Genomic DNA, 21,960 nt, shown 5'->3' on the forward strand with positions numbered 1-21,960 from the left:
TGCAAGATGGGAATGCAGTGGAGCCTGTGTCTTCTGGGCAGTGGGGAGGTCTCTTGGCCTTGAGCGACTGCAGCTCAGAGGTGTACTAAGGGAAACTGAGGCAGGGCTGAGCGTTTCCCAAGCAGAAATGGTGCTGCTAAGAAGTAAGCTTCCTTCACTCCAGGCTGTCTGAGCTAACGTTTCTGCGAATTCTTGCGATGGAAGCCGGACTCTGCCTACTTTTGCAGCCCAGCAGTCCTGAAGATCGATGCTGACCTCACGATGGCAGATGGCATTTGGAGGAGGTAGAGGATGCATCGGAGCCTCAGAAAGCATAGAGGGAAGGAGGAATGGGGTCCAGAGCAGAAAGGCCCCGTACAGATGAGCTCCGCTGTGTTTATTACTGAGTAGACAGGGCCGCTGCTTGATCTCCCTGTCTCCCACTATTTCTTGTATCCCAACAAATTTGCATGAGTCAGGCCACTGAAGAGGGTGAAGAAGTTCTGAGGTGAAAATTGTCTGATGCCGATGCTCCTGCAAAATGGGCACAGGATGATGTGGGGCCACTGTGGCGTCTAGAGGTCCCTCTGAGGAGCATCGGCTGGGGCGGAGAGGCCACGGGCCACGGTGGGCTTTTCTCTTGTCTCGTTGGCATGTCTGTGACTAGAAGAGAGTTCAGCTACTTCCTCTCTTTTACATCAAAATACAGGATTGTGCCGGGTCATTAGGAACTTTGTAACTTTGTTTTGTAACTTTGTTGGACCACAGGGCAGCTGCGTATCAGCCAAGTGGCTCCTGTTCTTAGCATGGGTCCCCCCTGGGCCGTTTTTTCCAAGTTCTGAACTGTTACATGTTTGTTTGGGGGATGGTACCATTTGTGGTGGTGAATGTGCAGTTATCTGTGAAGGTCTCATTATTTTCTGTAAATTTCCATTGTGAGGCTGGAAAGAATTCAGCCTTTCCCACCAACATCTGCATAGTCGGGTCTGATGCGTAGTTCGCTAGTAGAGCCAGGAGAGAAGCCTGGCTTCCAGCAAAACACGGACACGCTGGTGCTTCCACAGGGCACTTCTCCAGGAGAAGAGCTCTGGAAGGCAGGTCAGACGAGGAGAGGCTCACAGGGTGGAGGCCCCCTGAACACCCTCACACATTCGTTCTCAGGGCTACTTGCACCTCCCGCCTCAGGTTTTGGTTTCTATATGTGTACACATGTCTGAATAGTGTGAGTGTTCAGGGATAACCAATCATGCCAAATCCCATATGCAGCATTATAGAATGTCAGAGCTGGAATGGCCTTTAAACAGCAAGTTGTTCCCCAAACCATGTTTTATAGAGGAGAATAGAGAAGTCCAGAGGGCACGCAACTCACCCAGTATCACGCAGCAGGTATTGAGCAGGACTGAACTCGGACCCGACGCTGGCTCATGCTTTTTTGGATCATCTGCTGTGTCCCTGAGGAAGGCTGGGGTGGGGGGGAGGAGAGAGGGAAGGAAGGAGGAAGGGCAGCACTTTGCACGAGATAAATACCTACTGTGTGCTGAGCACTGGGCTCAGTGTCTTCCAAGTTCATTTCTAACTCAGAGGCCCATAGTGCCTCCTGACTTAGGTTAAAACTCCATGTCTGCAGCCTGCAGATGTACATCTAAAGACCTTAAGAAGCTGTTGAATATCACCAAAGCATAAACATCTGTGCAGCATAGAAAAGTGAAGCCATCAAAATGATACCCTAACTTTGAGCCAGGATGGGTTAAGGGGTTAAGAATCAGTCCTGTGACTAACACCTAGAAGGATCATTAAGCTGGCCAGTGTCGGATGCTGCCTAACAAGCCTCAGACCTGGCCCTCCCTTGAGCTTTTCTGCAAAGCCCCACATCTTGTCCTCAGCAGCTCACTTCTGGATGCTGTGTTTGCTCTTCCCGTTCTCTTTCGTACTTAACCTGCTGAATCAGAGTCTCTCGGATGTGCTCCTCAGGAGACCGGGTTCCAATAACAAAACAACCATAACAAGCAACACTGACTGAGGGCCATGGAACAGGCACTTTGCACACAGTATCTTATTTAATCTTCACCGTGGCCCTGTTATTATCTCCTGTTTTATAAATGAGAAAACCGAGACCCAGTGAGGTTGACTCATCCATAGTCACCCAGCAGAGCCAGGACTCAACCGCAGGTCTGCCTGACCCAAAAGCCTGTGCTCTTAACCATTAAACTGTCCTGTTTGCAGGTCATGCCCTTTTCCCAGAGGACATAACTTGAAAAGTTAATTACAAATAGAGTAAAGGAAATGCTATTTGGAAATGAAAACAAAACAAAACACATAACTCTTTGGTCAAGGAAGAACTCAAAACTGAATTACAAATGTTTCATACAGTAGTAACAACAAGAACTAATATATTACAACAAAAGATGAAAACTCAACAGAAAAACTAACAAGGGATAGGAATAGGAAATTTTAAAAAAGAAGTTACATAAATGGCCCCCCAAAATATGAAAAAAGTTCAAATTTTCTAACTAAAGAAACACAAAATAAAGCAACAGAAGGTATGGGAAAATGACAAAGCCTTATTTTGGGGAGACTGTAGGGAGGCAGGTGGTGAAATGGACACTTGTATACACTGTGATGGGAGTGTAAATCTGCACAATGCTTTTGATGACAGGGCCCTTTTAATGTCACTTTTTAGCCTTAAACATATGCAAAACCTTTGACTGTCAACTCCAGTTCTGAGAGCTTACCTTCAGGATATAGTCTTTGATGGACATAAAGAATTATCTATAAAACTAAAACAGTTCAGCATCACATCATTAATAGTAGCTAAAACTTGGCAAAATGTTGAAATTTGGCAAAACAATAGGAATTACAATAAAGTAAACACAATGTCCATATAATGGAAGCATGCAGCTATTAAAAGAATGCTGAGTAAGAATATTTAAAATATGTCAAGCTTTTAAATAAAAAAAAGTTTATAAAACAGCATATCCAGTGTGATCTGAATTTTTTTAAAGAATATCTGACCTTAAAGAATATCTGAATGTGACATTACCAGTAGTGGGACGATACCTCATGTGCATCCTGATATGACGTGCTGAGAACACAATTTCCCTCCTGGGGGATTTGTACCAAAAAATGTATAACCTGAATCTAATCAGGAGGAAATGCCAGACAACCCCCATTTGAGGAACATCCTATAAAATAACTGGCCTACATAATTTTAAAATGCTAAGGTCATGGAAGATAAAGAGTGAGGGACTGTTACAGAATAAGGGAGACTAAAGAGACGTGAAAACTAAATGCAATGTGAAATCCTGGCTTGGATACTCAGCCAGGAAAAATTGCTATAAAGAACTTTATTAGGACAATTGATGTAATTTGGATATGGACTATGGATTAGATATAGTATCAATGCTAAATTACCATATCAATATTTTTGATATTGGTTACGTAAGAGGATTACCTTATTCTCGGGAAATACTTGTAGACATTGAAATAATTAGGGGTACTCAAATGGCTCAGAAAGTAAATATCTGTCCATAACATAGTAGGATATTATTAGCATTATTATTTTAATATTTGCAATAATATTATTTAATATATTTATTTATAATTATATTAAAATATACTTAACATATAATAATTTATAGAGAAAGAGAGAGTGAAGAGTGAATAACAGAGTAAATGAGGTAAAATGTGAACAACTGGCAAATCTGGGTGAAGAGTATGTGAGAGCTCCTTGCACTCATCTTGCAACTGTTCTGCAAGTTTGAAATCACATAAAAAGTTACCAAAATAACTATATCAAAAACTGGTTGGCTGGCTGGTTAGCTCAGTTGGTTAGAGCACGGTGTTATAACATCAAAGTCAAGGATTCGGAAAAACAAAACAAAACTGGAATGTTATTCACAAAACACGTCAATAATACTTATCTTTCAGTGGGGGGATCATGCTTGATTTTTATTTCCATCTGTCTCCAGACAAGTGTTTTCTAAAGTTCACCACAATACACACACATAACTATATGACTGCTTCATTGAGCAGTCTCGACTGCACGGGGTACAGACATGGAACTGTCCTTTAAAAATCCGAACTACAGCTGTGCAGTTCTTTTCAGTTTCTGACAGTATCTTGGAAAGATCTCAAAACTTCCCAGCTACCAGTAAGTACTTAAAAGTCTGGTCCAGATTGAAATGTCTATTTCATATCCAACCGGGAGTTCACCTCCTTGCTCTGACTTTGGCTTGGACTTGGCAGGAAGGAGGTGGAATAGGAAGGACGTGGCATGCTCTGCTCTTTTACCCTCCTCCTTTGCTCACCCTCTGCTTCTGGGTCTCCGGGGTTGGGACAGAGGACGGAGGGCATGGAGGACAGGAACATGTGCTCTCTCATTCTCTTGGTGCTGTTGAAGTTCTCCTGCTGGCTGGGATGCCTCTGGTAGCAGGAGCCCAAGTGCTACTCCTCTCTTGGGCCATATGTGTAAGTTCTCCAAGAGGCCTTAAAGGAGGCTTCCCCACTCCACGTCCCCCCAGCATGGGAGATGCACCAGTGCTCCTGTCCAGCATCACCCCACAGCCTCTCAGTGCTCTGGTCCCCTGGCCCAGCAGGAAGTACATCCCAACACCTTCTGGAGGTCCCACAGGGTCAAAATGTCCAAACGGGACTCCGCATCACCCTCTTTTCCAGCATTTCCCACCTCCCCTTCCTCGCATCCTCCATAATCACCAAGTCTTGTCAAGTCTATCTCCTAAATATTCCCCCAAACCAATAGTTTTTCAAGCTTATCTTTAGAAAGACTTTTCCCTCTCAAACCTAAGTTTCTATGGTCTCCCAGCACATACAACATGTCAAAGTAGAGCCACCCGAGTTAAAGGAAGGGGAGGCAGGTAGAGGTGGCAGGTGGAACTTTACCCACAGACCACCCTTCAGCCGCACACTGGTTCCTGGGATCCTCCTCGACATGGAGAGCTCTGTGGGTCACAGTTGTAACACTAGACCTCCAACCCATCCACTTTCTCCATCACCTTGCCTCTGCCTGGATGCTGGCCAGCACTGTCATGGTGTGGGTATTGTCACATTCTTACTGGACTCATGATCTCCATTCTGTAGCCAGAGTGGACCTCCTAAAATAAGAAACAATATATGTCATTCCCTTGTTTAAGCTGCTTCTCATTTTGGGGGGATAAAGTTAAAATTCCTGAAAATGATGTAAAAGTCCCTCATACTCTTCCCTCGGCCAGTCTACTATGGCCTGAATGTTTATGTCCCCCCCCCAAATTCATTTGTTGAAATCCTAACCCCCAATGTGATGATGTTAAGAGGTGGAGCCTTTGGAAAGTGATTAGGTCATGAGAGTGGAGCCCTTGTGAATGGGATTAGTGCACTTATGAAAGAGGCCCAAGGGACCTTCCTTGCCCTTTGCCATGTGAGAACGCAGCAAGAAGGCACATCTATGAACCAGGAAGCAAGACCTCACCAGACACTGAATCTGCCAGCACCTTGATCTTGGACTTCCCAACCTCTAGTACTGTAAGAAATAAATTTCTGTTGTTTATGAGCCACCCAGTTTATGGTATTCGTTATAGCAGCAAGAACAGACTAAGACACAGCCCCTCCAGCTTCGGTCTCAGCTTCCATCACACCAGATTAGTTCAGTGTCTGCAACATGTGGTGATTTCTAACTCCAGACCTTTAGACATGTCTTTCTCTCTTCCTCCTGTCCCTCCCCAGCCCCCTGCACTCTTTCCTTGGCCTGGTGAGTCTTCTCAGGTTTCTGGTTCCATATGAGAATGGATTGGATGGCAGGAGATCATGGATGGGGCTGGGTAGTACAAATGGGATTCTGAGTCTGTGGAAAGTCCTAATTGAAGATGGGAACCCCCCACTCCCACCCTGCCAGTCACGCAAGGAAAGAAACCATTTTGGATGTGTTTATGAACTAGGTGTTCAAAGGTAAGGCACCAGGGGTCATTTGAGCTGCTCTGGGAAAGCTCTCTTAATCCCCAAAAGGCCTGCCCATCTGCCCAGGGTCCCCGATACCCTGTTCCAAAGTGAGTCACATCAGAGGGTTCTGGAGACAATCTGGAGGTGCTTTTAGAACTTCTCCTTCTGAGATTTAACTTCTCTAAGTGGTTACTGGCCTGCAGAGATGAATACAGATTTTTGTAGGGCCTGAAGCTTGTACAGTTGAGGGATCCTCTTTAAGAAAACAAACACAAAGTTACAAATGTAAAATCTGTGCAGGGCCTTGGGAGAAGCCTGGGCAAGTGCGGGGTCCTGAAGCTTAGTTTCATTAGCTTCCTGGTCAATCTGGCTCTCCCAGTCAGAAGCTGAAATCAGGACAGCAGCCTCAGCATGTTTCTCATCCCCAGGGTGACTCGGTATCACTGTTGGGCGCAGGAGTCTGGAATCAGGCAGGCATGGGATCCAGCCAGGCGTTGTCTCTCACCAGCTGCGCAATCTGTGGAAGGTTACTTCAACTCTGAGCCTCAGGTTCCTCTTCTGAAATAAACTGGGATCACTCAGGGGATCATTATTCTAAAAGGTTCCCTGTTTACCCTTCCCTAAAAGCAGCCTGAAAATGGAATTCAAATGATTCCATCCCTTTTTGCACCTGCAAGGACAAAAGCAAATGCTTTAAGTGGTGGGGAAAAGAAAAGTTTTTGCAACTTAAGGATTCACTTTATAAGTGTCATTTAACTTTTTCCCCTACACTTGGGAAAAGTGCAATTAATCACGGGCTGGAAAATGTTTTTGCTTGTCTAGAGGGAGTTCTGTGGCGACTGCGTTAGTGCTGTGCTGCCTGGGTGAGGAGGAGGCTGGCAGAGGGTGGCAGCGGACCGAGCTGTCCTCTGCAGAGCTCCTGGTACCAAGGAGCCCTGAAGAAAGGGGCGGGGGGGGGGGACAGGGGGAGGACAGAAGAACGAAAAGAGGGGTGGGCAGAGGGTTTTCTTTTCCTTTCCTGGATTGACATTACCGCATACAGTGAAAAAAACATGTGTATTTTTTCATCTCACACATGAAATGAGAGGGTTTTGGCAGCTTCAGGATTGTCTTTCCACCCATGATCTCCCCTGCAATTAGTGCCCTGCTATACCAGCGCTCACGCAGCAGCACCCACGAAGAGTGCCAGTCCCGTTTGCAGAGGAAAGGCTCTCTTTCCGGCTGTGATCTGGTCTGTGCTTCTCTGTACCTGCTGTGTCCCAGCCTATCTTTATCTCTGTCACGTTTTGGGCTCTTTCTCCACACTGCCCTGCCCAATCACAGGACTTCCACGGGGATGTCAGCTTGGCCTCGCTCTTGTTTATTTGTTTCTTTATTATGAATATTCATGAGATACAAAGCTGATTGTGCCCCCTCCTGCCCATGATGTGGGGGCCAGATTCATATTGGGGGCATACTCATTACCAGAAATTGCTTTTGTACCCTTTGTCCCCTCCCAATGATCCCCCGACCTCCCTCTCCCTCCCCCTCTCCCCTCAACTCCAATTTGCAGCCCTAGGAATGTCCCCTCCCTCTGTTGGATCACAGCACTGCTGGGGTCTTTCTTTCCCGCCTTCCTTTCTCTCTCAGCTCCCACATATGAGTGAGCACGTGCGGTATTTATCCCTCTGTGCTTTGCTTGTTTCACTCAACCCAGGCTCTTATGGGTGGGACGTCTGCAGGTCGGCGACCTGAGCCTGGGTTCCAAGCCACTCGCAGTCCCGGGGTGGCTCCTTCAACGCCTTCAACGCCGAGGCTGGTGTAGAGTCCAGAAGCGAAAGTAGGCGACCTCGGCCCGGCCCAGCCCGGGCTTAAGTGGCGAGACCCCGCAGGCGGCGGGCCGGTCCTGGCCGCGAGGCTGGGCCTGCAGCACGGAGACGGCGACCGGCGACCGTGAGCTGCACGGGTGGCCGCCCCTAGGACAGATGCTCCTCCGGCCGCGGGCTGGGCAGCAGGGCGGCCGGCAGCCGCCGCAGAACCGTCCTCCTCCGAGCGCCCCGAACCACGGACCACTTCTCATAAAGTCACATGCGGGTGGAATCAAAATGAGCCCGGGCATCCTTTTGCTTCCCTTTCTGGGCTCCTCTTTCTTTCCGCAGCTCCTTCACCTTATCCCATCCCCCACCCCATCATGTCACCTAGGCCTTCTCTGCTCGGCAAAGCCACCCTGGCCCTTCTCCCACCGCACAGCCCGGCCCACCGAACCCGCCGCACCGGTCCCCAAGTACACGTGATAGTCGCCGCTGAGCGTCAGAAGTCGGGAACCCTGGTTAAACTAGGGGCTTCATTCCCGGGTACCTGAGCCCTTTGGAAAGCATGTGCACTTAAAAGAACTTTTGTGGTCCAGCTGCCTGAGTTCCTAATTCGTGGAATAGCGGACAAAGAAAGGAAATGAAATTTGAAACCGGTGGGGTGATGAAGATAATTTTTGGCACCGAGGAAAGGGAGGTCAAGCCGCCCCAGAAATGGACCTTTGCTTTTCGTACTGTCTTCCTTTCCTCCACTTCAGATCCTCAGATTCTCTGAATATTCCGGGTCTTTCCAGAATAGCTGGGGGTGGGTGGGAGGCTGTGCGCCCTGCGGTGTGTTTGGTAACGAGTTGGATGCCAGCTTGTCAAGATGCTAGTCCTGGGGACCGAGGACAGAGAGCTGGGAAAAGGCTTGGGAAGTTAGGGAGAGCCCTATGAGAGAGGCCTGCAAAGTGACCTCATGTGGTGAGAAACAGGGAATCTCCAAAGGCTTTTGAGCTGAGTAAAAGCTGCTTTTAAGAAACTTTGATTTGCCAGTGATGTGTTTGATTGGGTAAGGAAACCTGGGGTTAAAAGCTATGAGGTGGTTGCCCCAGGAATGGAGAGCTGGGCAAGGAATACCAATGGCGTTCCAATGGAAACACTGCTATGGGGAAGACTAGTGCTGTCCTTGACAGAGACGGGTGACAAGATTGAGTCGGGACACCTCTGAGCCAGGAGCTAAAGGGCCTCTGTGGCAGAGACTGGCTAGGTGTTCACCACACCATTTGATTGCACGTCTTTGTTTATGTAAGTTGGTAAGTTCGCAAATGTGTGTGTGTGTTTCCTGAGGGCAGTTTCCTAAAAGAGCAATTAGTATGTCAAAGAATATATGCAGATAAACTTTCGAAAGACTCTGGCAAGCATCTTCATTTTAGGTGATAAATTCCATCAGGTGGATGTGGGGAGAGCAGGCATTCTTCTAATTCGCTGGTGGGACTGTCAGACGTTACATGTTTTCTGGAGAGAAATTTATAGCAATGCAGTCTTTTAAATACAGCCTTATCAATGTGCCTATCTGACCATTCCATCAGGAGGTTATCCTAAGGAAATAATCAGACAAATGGGCAAAGATGTTTTTGTTAGACTCTGGGCAGCACTGTACATTGTAGTGAAAAATTAGGGGAATATCCCTAAGTGTCTATTATTATGGGATCAATTAAATAATACAATAGAATGCTGTTAAAATTATGTTGTAGGTATATTTTTATAGACAAAGCAGGTTACAAAACACCAGTTTGGAGGCTCCATGGGATTAGGACTTGTTCCCACCCATGGCTCTGGGTTCCCATTATTTCCTGAGTCAAGGTCAGAAGAGGTCCTCTGCTGGGTGCTCTGCTGCTGGATCAGCCTCTGCAAGTGAAGACCGGCGGGAAGGTAGGGGATCTTTCTCCTCAGTAGCCTTTGGCCCCCTTTCCTGCTGACACTCCTTGGGTTTTTGGAAAAGTGGGAGCACTTTCCCCTCGTACTTCCCAGCATGGATGTGGAATCTTTCCTATTACTTCCATGTGGACGTTTGGGTGCTGGGTAGAAGGCACATGTGTCTTTGGGCTTAGAAAGCAATATCTTGGGCCAGATGTTTCTGCATAAACCCTTCGTGGGTGCTCCTGAGAGTCTCTGGGTGCTGGTTTCTGCAGGCAGTTCTGCTTTTTCCCTCTCACTAGGATGAATGGAAACTCAGTGGTCAGAATTTTATCCTCTATGTTCTTGTTGCTTTAGTAATTTTTCTGTGGAATTGGAATCACATATTCCCCCCCCCTTTTCTTTTGCTTATAAGAATATCTTAAATGTTTTCTTTGAAATCTAAGGAAATTGACAATACCTAGTGTCCCCCTACCTCACTGTTCGAGAATTTACGTGAGCATCAGGCAGTGATGGTTCTGGAAAAGTATGGAGGGTAGTGAGGACGTGAAACAGATGCTCAGGACAAAGAGCAGGACCAATGTGGTGGGCTATTGGTTAGACCCCACTTGCCTTCCTTTTCACTTCAAGGGTGGGTGGGCTACCAGAAAGCAAACCTTCGCCGGCTTGGATTCATGGATCTATATGGGTCGTGCCTTCCTCTTGTCGACCATTGAGTTTCCATGCTGCAAACGTGTTGTAAAGTAGTTGAGATATAGGTTGGTGAACTGTAAGGAAGTTTCAAGAACTTCCTTATCTGCATTAGAACTTTAGAATTCCTAATAATGAATAAAATGCATGGTAATAGATCTGACAGGGAGCTGGAATTCCTTTTATTGTAGAAAAAGTTTTATTGTGAAGACAAGTGGTATAAAATATTTGATTGAATTAATAATAATAATAATAATTGTTATTCGTCGTTGAAAACCTAGTATATGCCATTTCCTGGGATATGCACACAACACATATTACACATTACATATTATACTTTATATTTTTCACATTATATTACATATTATGTATTGCATTCAGGAGGAAGCTAGCAATTGTATTTCTAATGCCTGGACTTTCCTTAAGGACAATCTGACCCCCAAAAGTTAACAAGATTGCTTTTTTTGGGGGGGGCGGGAAAGGCAGAATTCTCTAGCCATCAAATTTCCAGATGATCCATTAGGGCTTTGCATTTTTAGGATAGAAAAGGGAAGAAAGTGGCCTCACCCACAGGGCTGGGAAGACTAAGGAGAACATTGAGTTGTTGGGTTGGTGAAGACCAATTCTCATGCAGCCTCTCTAGACCAGGGGCAGGGGCAGGGAGGTAGGAGAAGTCACCGTGTGTCCCACCCAGAGCAGCAGGACCAGGTGGACAGTCCACCAGCAGTTGACCACAGCAATGTGCAATCCCAGGAGCAGCTGCACAATGAGCCCGGGAGGGCGGGCTCTTCCTTGCTTGGGAGTTGAACACTGGGAAAACTTTTCAAAGAATTCATTGTGGTGAATGAGGTTCTCTCTGACTGTCAGTGGATAGAGTTCACAGATTCCCTGAGGGCTGGATGAGATGTAGAACAATAGAGTTAGATCCAGAAAATGTCTTGATTGGCCTGAATGCCACCCTGCTGCTGACAGCTGCACAGATGCCAGAACACGGGCCCTGGCTTAGCAGCCACAAGTGTGAAAAGTCATCAGGGACAGAGAGGACACAGAGGGGAGCATTCTACCCAAAGGGCTTTGAACATCAGGATGTGTGATCCAAGTGCTTGCCCACGGGGCTATTTTGGGGGCTGGTGAGGCCACACCTGAGTTTTATGCTTGACTCCAAATGCCCCAAACCTCCCTTTATCAGCCACCTCAGGACCCTCCCCCCTACTCACTGCCCTGTTCCACTTCCACCTCATCCTGAGGGCTTACCTCCACCCAGGTCTGCCTGGATCCTCCCCAGCCGCCTCCAAGTCCGTCCATGCCCCTCCGAGCCAGCCTTTGGAGCTCTAAGGCCCTTTTTTCCCCAGAGCCCTGTGCCCTCTTCACACTGCCAAACAGATACCCCGCCATCTCCCATCCCAGCCCTCCAGTGGCTCCTCGCAATGGCAATAGCCACCACTATGGAAAGCGTCACCTATGCAGTCATCACGCGCTTCAGTGTCATGCGTGTGGTGGGGATCCTGAACAGTCGCCTTGCCGCCTCCCTGTGCTCCCCCTCCCCACCCTGCCAACACCTGCACACACCAGCAGTTAGCTACCCAGTGACTTCTACGTCCAAATATCAACCAGAAGGAAGAAAACCAGATGTTTTCCAGGGATGCTAATTAAAGAATAGTGTGTTCGTTGTTACCCTGCAGAGATGATTGTGAGCATCACAGCAAACACACCTCCAGATGGAAAACAGCACTGCACCAGGTCCTTTTGGCTATTCCAGCTGGCACATTTTTTAAGCAGAGCTACACTGGGAGAGGAACTAGGGTGTTCTGAGGACCTACAAGATGCAGGGCCCCCTGTTGAGAGCTGTGTGTTTGCAAGCTCCTCCAGGCTCCTGTTTTCTCCAGGATGACCACAGGCTCACTTCCTCAGAACCGCCCACGTGGACATGGGTCCCCCAGCCATGCTGCCAGTGAGGACCCAGGCACCCTTGCACTTAGAGTATTCCAGCCCAGATACCAGCTGGCATCTCCTGGCCTCTGGAGGCATATTCCAGGCAAACCCTTCCAGGAAGGATGGAGGAAGACTCAACTCTCCCCATGCACCTGAGAGCCCCCAGGGGACCCTCATTCTCTCTGTCACCTCCATATCCTCTGTCCTACAAATGCAGATTTATTGTTTCCTGCTCTGTGCCTTGCAGGTGCTCCCTTATCTCCACTCAGAGAAACACGCAGATAATCCTCTGTGCCTTGTTTCCCTCCCCAACCAAGCAACTGGGGGTGTCCTAGGCCATTGCTTCAGCAGAGCTTTTACGAATGAGCTGCAGGCCACCAAGGAAGTACATGTGGTGTGGCTGAGCGCACAACTTAACACCAGGCCTTTGACATTCCTGTTATAAAAGTCCTTTTAGCCAACCTACCAGGAGGGCTTCTCACTGGCCGCTTTCCCCCAGGGAGCCCTCAGCCTTCTGCCATCTTTCTGGGCCTTTTCTCTCTCTTCTCTTCCCATCTCTGTCCATCATCTCCTTCCAAACTCAGCTCTAGGCACATCTGAATCCATAGAGGTGCTTGGCAGAACAAAAGGATCTTTATGGGATAGGATGTCTCTTCCTTAGAAGATCACTGTGATTATAAATAGCAAAGAAATTTTCCTTCTTTACTCAATCAAGTTTGCTGAACCCCAAATGCCCTACCTCCTCTGTCGATGTTGAATACCAGGCACATGGACAGTCTGTGGACTTGTGGAAAGATGAGCAAATCTTGGAGGTGAGCCAAGAAAAGGAGCCCATGTCAGCAATCCGAGTCCACAGGCTGAGTTTGGAAGGAGCAGGAGCCCAAGCAGACCTGATGACTGAATGCAACGCGGCATCCTTCTAACGAATGTGCCTGTGTCCTGCTAGTGTGTAAGACGTTAACAACAGCACTCAGGTGAGGAACAAGGAGGTGCCCTCCTCACCTGGTGTGCTGACCACGCCCCTCCTCAAGTTCACCCTTTATTGAGACATGTACAAAGAATTATCCCTCCTCCTTTTCTTCCTTTTAATTGAGGATTTTATTTTCTTTTAGAACAGTTTTAGATTTACAGAAAGGTTAAGCAAATAGTATGGAGAGTTCACCTACCCTCACCCCCAAGGTTTCCCCTCTTATTAACATCTTACCTGTTAGTATGGTACATTTGTTAGAATTAAGAGCGCAATACCGATACATTATTACTAACTAAACTGCATAGTTTATTGATTTCCTTAGTTTTTACCTAATGCTCTTTTTCTGTCCCAGGATCCCATCTAGGACACCACATTACATTTAGCCATCATGTCTCCTTAGGCTCCTCTTGGCTGTGATGGTTTCTTAGACTTACCTTGTTTCTGATGACCTGTTAGTTTTAAGGAGTACTTGGCAGGTATTTATAGGATGCCTCTCTATTGGAATTTATCTGGTGTTCTACTCATGATTATACTGGGGCTGTGGGCTTTTCGAGGAAGATCACAGAGATGAAATGCCATTTACAGCACATCACGTCAACAGTACGTACCACCAACATGATTTATGGCTGTTGATGTTGACCTGGATGACGTCGTTTTTCCCTTCATTTTATGCTGTACTCTTTGGAAGGGAGCCACTATGTACAGCCCACACTTATAGGGTGGGCAGTTATGCTCTACCTCCTCATAGGATGGGATATCCGCAAAAATTATGTGGAATTATTTTGCACAGGAGATTTGTCTCTTCTCTTCGATGTATTAATTTATTCAGTCATTTATTTATATCAGTATAGACTCATGGGTATTTATTTTATGCTTTGGCATAAAAATGCAAAGTTTATTATTTTTGTTATTTATATATTTATATATAAATATGTTATTTATATATATTTATTTATATGCAATGCAAGTTTATTTGTTGCTCAGGTTGTCCTCACTTTGGCCATGCAAGTTCATTCAGCTGGTTCCTGTGCCCCCTTGACATGCCCCCGTGTGCGTGTATAATCACTTTCTTACTCGATGGCACTAGAAAATGTTCTCTTCTCTTTTCATCTCTGCTCTTGGCTGTTCTTGATCCTGCTCTCAAATCTGTTTTCACAAAGGGCCAAAGCATGTGGAGTCCTCTCCCATGGGTGACCCAGTGACTGCCCACATTTCTTCTTGGCTACACAAGCATGTTTTCATTTAGTTGTTATAGCACACCTTTGAGTAGCTATCAGTATTCTCAGTTCATACAGACTCAGAGATGTTAAATAACTGGGTTAGAACCACTCGGGGAGTGTATGGAGGAGCAGGACTTGAACCCAGGCCTTCCCCCTACACAATGCTGTTGCTGTGCCTTTGAGGAGCTGCTTCTTCAGCCTGTACCTGGAGGAGGCCCCGTCACGGCACCTCTTTGAGAATACAGACCTCCCCATGTTCCCCTTGTTTGAAACCCTCACTGTGACCCTTTGGCACCATCTCTTTCAGGCCACTCCATCTCTTTTGGGGGGTTTAGAAGCACATATCCCTGCTATATAATGCAGAATGGGTAACTGGATAATTTTTACAGCAATAAACCATGCCCCAGCAGTTCTATGATCTATTCCCTGTATTAAAAATTGTCTGTTGTAAGGCAGAGATATGTGAACAGTGTTGAGTTCACTCAACTCACTACCAGATGGCTTTTGGTGGATTTTCAATGACATACAACAAATGAAGGGGGAAAAAAAATAACGTAACCCCAAACCACTCTATTTTTATGAGAGGGTATGCATATTTATATATCAGTCTCATATTTAAATGTTCCTGTTTGGGCTATGGTTTTTTAAAAAGGCACTATTTCTTTCCTTTTTATAGAAATAAAGCTCACTTTGAATTGTGGCAGATTTTTTTTTTTTTTTTTTAAAGAAAAAGATACATTTGAACTTTAGAACTAAAAGAGTGTCTGGTCCATAGTGACCACATGAACAAGATTTCAAGAAATCCCATGGGGCCCTACCAGAAATGGAACAGAGGGGTTGTCGGCTGTGTAGTTCATGGTTAAACACCATCATCGCTGGGCCTGCGTGCCAGACCGCAAACATGTGATGCCGGACCCAGATGAAGAAGCCGGGCTGAGTCAGACCTTCTGCTTGCCTTGGCCCTGGCTCTGCAGAAGACAGAGCCCAAAGAGATGCCTCCCCCACCCTCTCTCACTCCCCCACCCACGCCTGGGACCCCTCCTGACTGCTCCTGCCCACACCCCGGCCTGAGGCCAGGGCTCTGATCTCCTGCCAAGGGCCACCCCACTCCTGGGCCTGATTCCACGGAGTCTGACCCCTGGAGGGGGTGGATTGTGCTGAAAGAGAGGAGTAGAGCAGGGCTGGGAAGTGTGGGCTGAGTTGCTGAGCTCAACAGGTCCAGAACGCAGAAGGCCAGCTTGTATCTGCCATAAGTGTCTGATGTTGCTACAGGTGTAAGTCAGGCCCACCTAGAGGGTGGGTTTTATATTCTCCTGTGAACCCCAATTGTAGGCCAGGCCTTGGCTTGCATTCAGCTTTGGAGGGAGGATGAACTCAGCTTTTTTGATGCTGGGGGTAAGAAAAACAAGCCAGTCTCAAGTCCACGTTCCATGGACTGGCTTTCCCTCTAACTCCCAGGCCTCATGTTGTACTCTCATGATTAGCGGCTCACTGGGCCCCCTCCAGGTGTTTTGTTAAGTAGCAACAAGAATGGGGTGGTTCCGTGTGTCAGGCACAGTCTGGAGTGCATTACAGGCTGCATTATCTCACTCAAGCCTCACAGCATCCCTGTGAGAAGGTAGAATCATTATCCCCAATTTGCAGATGACAAAACTGAGGCTCAGAGAGCCTCAAGAAGTATAGCTGGGATTCAAGCTTTGATCTACCTAATTGCAAAGTCCATGTACTAACCTCTGGATTAAACTTCCTCCTTGTGTCTGACCCAGGAATCAGAAGACCCGGAAGCTGGTTCCATCTTTGTCACTAACTGGCTGGGTCATCTTGAGTAAGTCACTTTCCCTATCTGATCTCCCAATTCATTGTGAGTCAAATGAAGCTAATTCTAGTCATTACCTGTCAGGGTTTTCTGCAGAAGTATATGTGCAAATGATTTCTGCTGCAAGCGATGAGAGAGCCTCCAGAGACAATGCCCCTCTTCCCTTAAGGTGTCTCATTCTTCCTCACTTTGTGCACAAGAGGAGAGCCTCATGCGTATTTACAGCAGGGATGACACCACATTTTGTCTTCAGAGCTGGGGGCTGCAGCAGAAGTGGTAAGACATAGGGCATTTCCCCAATTCTCTCCCGACTCTCAGATCATATACTTGCTGCTGATCTGAGGCAGGACTCCACTAGCTGGCACACAAAACCTCCAGTTCAACATGAGTGTTTCTGAACCTGGGATCTTTCCCCTGAACAGGAACGGAGAGTGGGACAAAGTCACCTAGTCCCCAAACCAGGCTGTCCTCCTCGATTGCTCCTTATTCCCCCACAACACCCAGTCACCCACCAATGGTTATGGATTTTATCTCTCTAGCAGCCTGTGCAGCTGCCCCTTGCCTCTAGTGCCCCGATAAGTCTGAGTTCAGGCTCCTCTTCCTGCACAGGTGACAACAACAGTTTCCAACTCATTGCCTGACTTCCAGGCAGGCTTTGCTCCAAGCTGTCCCCACACAGCTGTGCAGGTCTATGGCCCTCCTTGCTTAAAGTCCGTTAGGGCTCAAGCATCCCACTCCTACTGTTTAGCCCTGTTACCATGGTCCCATGGCCCTTCCGGTCAGCCAGTCCTGCCCAGCCTCACCTTGCACCACTCCCTTGGGGCAGACCAAGTTCAGAGAGTCCTGCATGAGCATTGCTGCCATCTCTGCTTGCCTGATCCATCCTTCAGAACTCAGTTGGGGCGAACCTCTTTCAGGAAGCCTTGTGTGACCACCAGCCCGAGCAGGGAGCTTCTCCTTGAGCTCACACCAAGTCCTCCTGGTACCTTCCTCTTCTCCACACCGTGAGGGCAGGGACTTTATATGTCTAATGCCTGGTCTAGAGCCCAGCAGAAGGAATGCTCTCAGTAAAATCCAAATGAATGAAAAAAGAGTCAGACACACCTGGGGTGATGTGTGACTGATTCTCAGAGTTCTATGGGCATCCAGTTGGACCCTGCTCATGCTTCTCCTGTGCCCTTGAGCTGCACTTCTCCTCCGTGCCCCCCCCCCCGGGGGCAGTCTGTGGTGCTCTACACTTTCTCTCAGGGCCATCCCCATCACGATGCTGCCACCTACCACTGAGACTACACGTTGGCCCTGAGAAGTAGAGGGCAAGTGGGACGGGTGAATGGCAGCGGCACCGTGTTCCAGCAGAGGCGTTCATCCTCGTGGTCCAGCTCAGGCAGGAGTCTAAGCTGGTTTCCTCTGTTCCTAGCTTGGTCGAGGGAAATCCCCTCCCACACCCCCCCAACCAAGATAGAAATGAAGAAACCAGCTTAAAATTCACCCCTCTCCCCTGAGACAGAGATCCATCAGAGTGCACTACATTCACTTTATCTACAAAAACATCAGATATGCTCGAAATGAAATAGAAAATGCATCTCTCGTGTCTCTGGAGTTGCAGCCCCATAATGCACGGTCAGAGGGTTTATACCTCTCATAGAGGGTTCTTCTCTTCATGAAGTTTCCACAACCTGATAAGATTAGGGTAAGCATAAGGGAAGGAGGAGGACAGACAGGGATACAATGCCTTCTGCGTCTACTTGTCATTTGTCTCAGAGAAATTGGGCCAAGAAATGCTTTGGTTATTTCCTATGATCAAAAAATTCTCCCGTTTCCAACCGCAGAGTTATGAGGTGCATAAACACTGGTAGATGGAAGCAGGGCTCAAGCAGATTTCATAGACAGGAATGTAATTCTTATGGAATTAAAACAAACAAACAAACCAAACTCAGCAAAAGTCTCAGCAGTCAAGAGCCTTCTGGAAAAGGGCTGCCCCAAATTACTGAGTCTCTTCATGTAGGTGAAAGTCTATGTCTTGAGAGAGAATTATTTTCACTATTTTGGAAGGAGATTATTCTCCCTGAAGCCTAGCTTCTTGAAGGCAGAGCTATGTCTTATTTATCTCAGGTGACCAGCTGTGCTAGTTCCCTTCCAATATCTCTTCTTCTTTTTCTTACCAACAGAACCTTTGTATTGAAGGGGTTGCAGCAAAAATCTACATTTCCTTTTCATCTTGCACATAGGGATGGCCAATGAGAGGTAAGCAAAATTGGGCAAAGCTTCCATTAAAGCTGCTTGAAAGGGGTTGATTCAGATGGGAAGTATGCCTTTTTGCCTTTTCCCTTTTCTCCTCCTTGCTGACTAGAATTCAGATGTGATGGCTGGAGTTGCAACAGCCATCTTGTGATCATGAGGTGATTTTGAGGATGGAAGCCACATGCTAAGAATGGTGAAGCAATAAGAAAGGTTTCTAATGATATCAAGGAGCCACTATACCAGTCTTTGACTCTGTATTAGTCCATTTCTCTTGCTTATAACAAAATACGCAGTATTGGGTACTTTGTAAGAAAATGAAATTTATTGCTTACAGTTTCAGAGGATGGGAAGTCCAAAGTCCAGGGAACACAGCTGGTGAGGGTCTTGGTGACACAGGATATCACATTGTAAAAATGGCAGAGCAGAGAGAGAGACACACACACTCTCCTCCCTTTTCTTTTAAAGCCCTCAGAACCATGCCTCTGGCCACCATTTGTAATCCATTCTCTACTGCGTGGCCCTACAATTTAATCACCTCTTCAAGACTCCACCTTTCAATTACCATAATAGGGTTTCCCATCCTCTTAACAGTCACAGTGGGGGCTAAGTTTCTAATCCATAAAACTTGGGGGACACAATTTAAGCTTCAGTGAGTTTTGGGGGGACATAATTCCATCCACTACAGGCTCCCTACCTTTGGGTTTCCCATTACATGAGAGAAAAACACCCCTGCAGCTTGTTTAAACCACTATTATTTTGGGTCCTTATAACTGGTAGCCAAAATAGCTAATAAATACACCAGCATAGGTCCTGGAATAGAGTAGAGGTAAACCATTAGGTGAATGCATGGTAAGGTCCTGTCTTGTAACAAGCCCTCAAGACCTTGGGGTGTACAAGGCTATTTGTCTTCCCACATAAAGACTCAGATTTCTACACCAACTCCTTGTTTGCTAACTTTTCCTTGTAGACCTTTCAGCTGTCAGGGGTCACTTTCTATTGCTGTCAGTATGTTCCTCCAGCCATTTCTAGTTTGGTATTTCTGATCTGCTGTTACTTTAGAAAACCAACATCAGAGCTCGTTAGAATTGCTTGTTAAGTGAGAGCACATGGGCTCTGAGTGAGAGTTTGAAAGGCTTGCCTTTGAATATGGGTAATGAGCTTCCGTGGATGAACTGTATTTCATTTATTTTGGCTGCTCAGAAACCTTTTTACTCACTTCCAGCTTTGGCCACATTTTAAACAAGCCAGTTCGCTGCACAGCTAGCTCTACATGGGTGAGAATTATGAAGCTAATTCTCAAGTGTTCAAGAGCTCAGGCCCAGGGAGGTGAACACGGCATTAGGTAAGGGAAGTAGGTGTTCAGGTCGTCATGTCCACTGGACACTGAAGGTGAGAATGTATGAGCTGACTGTTATAAAGAAAAATGTAACTGTAACCTGCACTGTTGCCTGAAATGTAACTTTAACCTGCACTGTGGCCTGTATAACTTTAGCCTGCACAGTATAACTTTAACTTAACCTGCACAAATTGTTCCTGTAAGAACTTACTAAAAATGAGGAAAACATATCTAAAGGTATTTTAAGTGAAGCAGCTTTTTAGAGGTCAAAGCAGAACTAGACACACATTCCAGAGGCCAGCCGGTCTCAAGGACTAACCAGCCTTCTTATCTTCAGGACACCTGGCAGAGCCCAAGTGATTGTTAAGCCTGACCATGAATAAGGTCTTTGTCCAAAGAAAGTGTATAAAAACTCCAATGTAAAGAGGTGGTGGTGGGGGGGGGGGCGCTTTTCCGAAAGGCAAAGGGCCCCAGCTAGCTGGAAAATAAAATTCCTCTTGCCTGATTGCAGCGTCTCTTGTCTTGTGGTCTTTGTGAAGTGAGCCACCCCTGGCGTGTGGGATTTGTGCAAAGTGCACGGGTCTTACACTGACCAGCTAGGAGGTGGGTTCTGATACAGCCTTCCCACTTCAGGTGAGTTACTTGGTTCTCCTGGTGCTCCAGTTTTCTTGTCTTTTCAGATGTTCCCAGATTGGCTGTTGCCTTTCCACCCTGGCATTCTATTTTCTGCACTCACCCGGTGGAATGGTGAGAACACGCTTTCCCCCACAGTCCCAAGTCAGTAGAGCACTGTCGAGTGTCTACTGTTGAGTGGAGCAGTGGAGCTTTGTGACTGTCACCCAGGAGTGCAATGCAGGTTCTGAGAAAGAAGCGTGGGCTAGCTTTATGTGGTCAACATTACGAAATCCTTAATCATTGGTGAGGCTCTGAGCATCAGTTGGCAGGGATGACTTTGGAGCTAGATCTAAGTTTTAACAGGACTAGGTGACTTAAGTCAGTGAGGATTTCGAGACTCTCTCTCTCTCTTTGCCTTCTTTAAAAAGTTTTGACAGAATCATTCTTTTTAAGGAAAAAAAAAAAACTCAAGTGCACAGAGGAGCATAGAAGGTGTCCACCATATGGAAAGAAGGTATTGACACAGAAGATGGAGGAATAGAGTTCACAGTGAATGAAATAGAGATGCAAAGACTAAAATGAGTATTTCCTAGTTGGAAAGACCAACATTTGGTCTCAAGAAGTTTTTTTGCATGCTTCCACCCAACTTCCTTTATTTCTAATTAGCCATCAGGGGTCAAGTAAGAAAGACCTGGGCTTTGAAGTGAGGACAGAAAGGACCATATACATAGCAGACTTTCCTGCACAGACTGGGCAAAGGGGATGCCTGGGGCACCAGGTCACTGAGGGGGACCTTTTGTGCTTTTCAGGAAGAAACTGAAAGTGATGCATTGTTGAGAGAAGCCTCAGTTGCGGGTGCATTTAATAAGTGTGGGCAGTTGGTCACAGATGGTTTATCTTCGGGGACTGCTCCAGGGTGTGTGTCATTTGCTTGTGTGTTCATTCGTGCTGTGGTTCTACTTTGTGATGTTCTGTGTGTACATGTGCAGTGTTAGAAGAGAGGCTTCTAGTATAGTGGAGAAGATCCTGGCTAGGGGAAGAAGGCAGATGCTTGCTTGGCACCCTGGGACAGCAGTGGTGAGAGGACAGCTACTGACATGAAGGGTGGCTGGTAAAGGGAAGGACAGGATTAGGCAAGTCTGTTCCTAAGTACAGCAGCTCGATCCATCGGTATGGGCCAGCTTCTTCTTGCCCATCCTCCTCCAGCTGGAGCTACAGGACTCGGCTCTGCTCACCACGGTCCAGCCGCGGGAAGCACCGAATGAGCAACATCACCTGCTGTCGTTCCTGCCTCCCTGCCTGCTCTCAGTTCAGGCTCTTAGCCCCAGCAGATGGGACCCCTGTGGAGAAGAAATGGAGCAGATATTTTATTTGATTTTATTTAATTACAGGCCAGTGTGGTCTTTGTATTTGTTTCATTTTTATTTATTTATTTTTAATTACAAAAGTTTTATAAGTTTGTTGCAAAACCTTTAAGCAACCCAGCAGCACTTGAAGTAAAAAGCAAGTCTCCCCCCCCCCCCCCCCCCCCCCCCCCCCCC

The 21,960-nt window shown here is 46.9% G+C and overlaps 1 long non-coding RNA gene across 1 annotated transcript in view; it reads left to right on the plus strand.

The window, feature by feature from the left end:
* Positions 1 to 18,398: 18,398 nt before the first annotated feature.
* LOC103595084 overlaps positions 18,399 to 21,960 on the plus strand; it is a 6,808-nt gene continuing 3,246 nt past the window's right edge. The window contains exon 1 of the long non-coding RNA XR_550908.1: positions 18,399 to 18,471. This is a non-coding gene — a long non-coding RNA (uncharacterized LOC103595084). The remainder of the gene's footprint in view (positions 18,472 to 21,960) is intronic.

This window comes from Galeopterus variegatus, unplaced genomic scaffold (assembly GCF_000696425.1).
Source record: "Galeopterus variegatus unplaced genomic scaffold, G_variegatus-3.0.2 Scaffold1676, whole genome shotgun sequence".
NCBI lineage: Eukaryota > Metazoa > Chordata > Mammalia > Dermoptera > Cynocephalidae > Galeopterus > Galeopterus variegatus.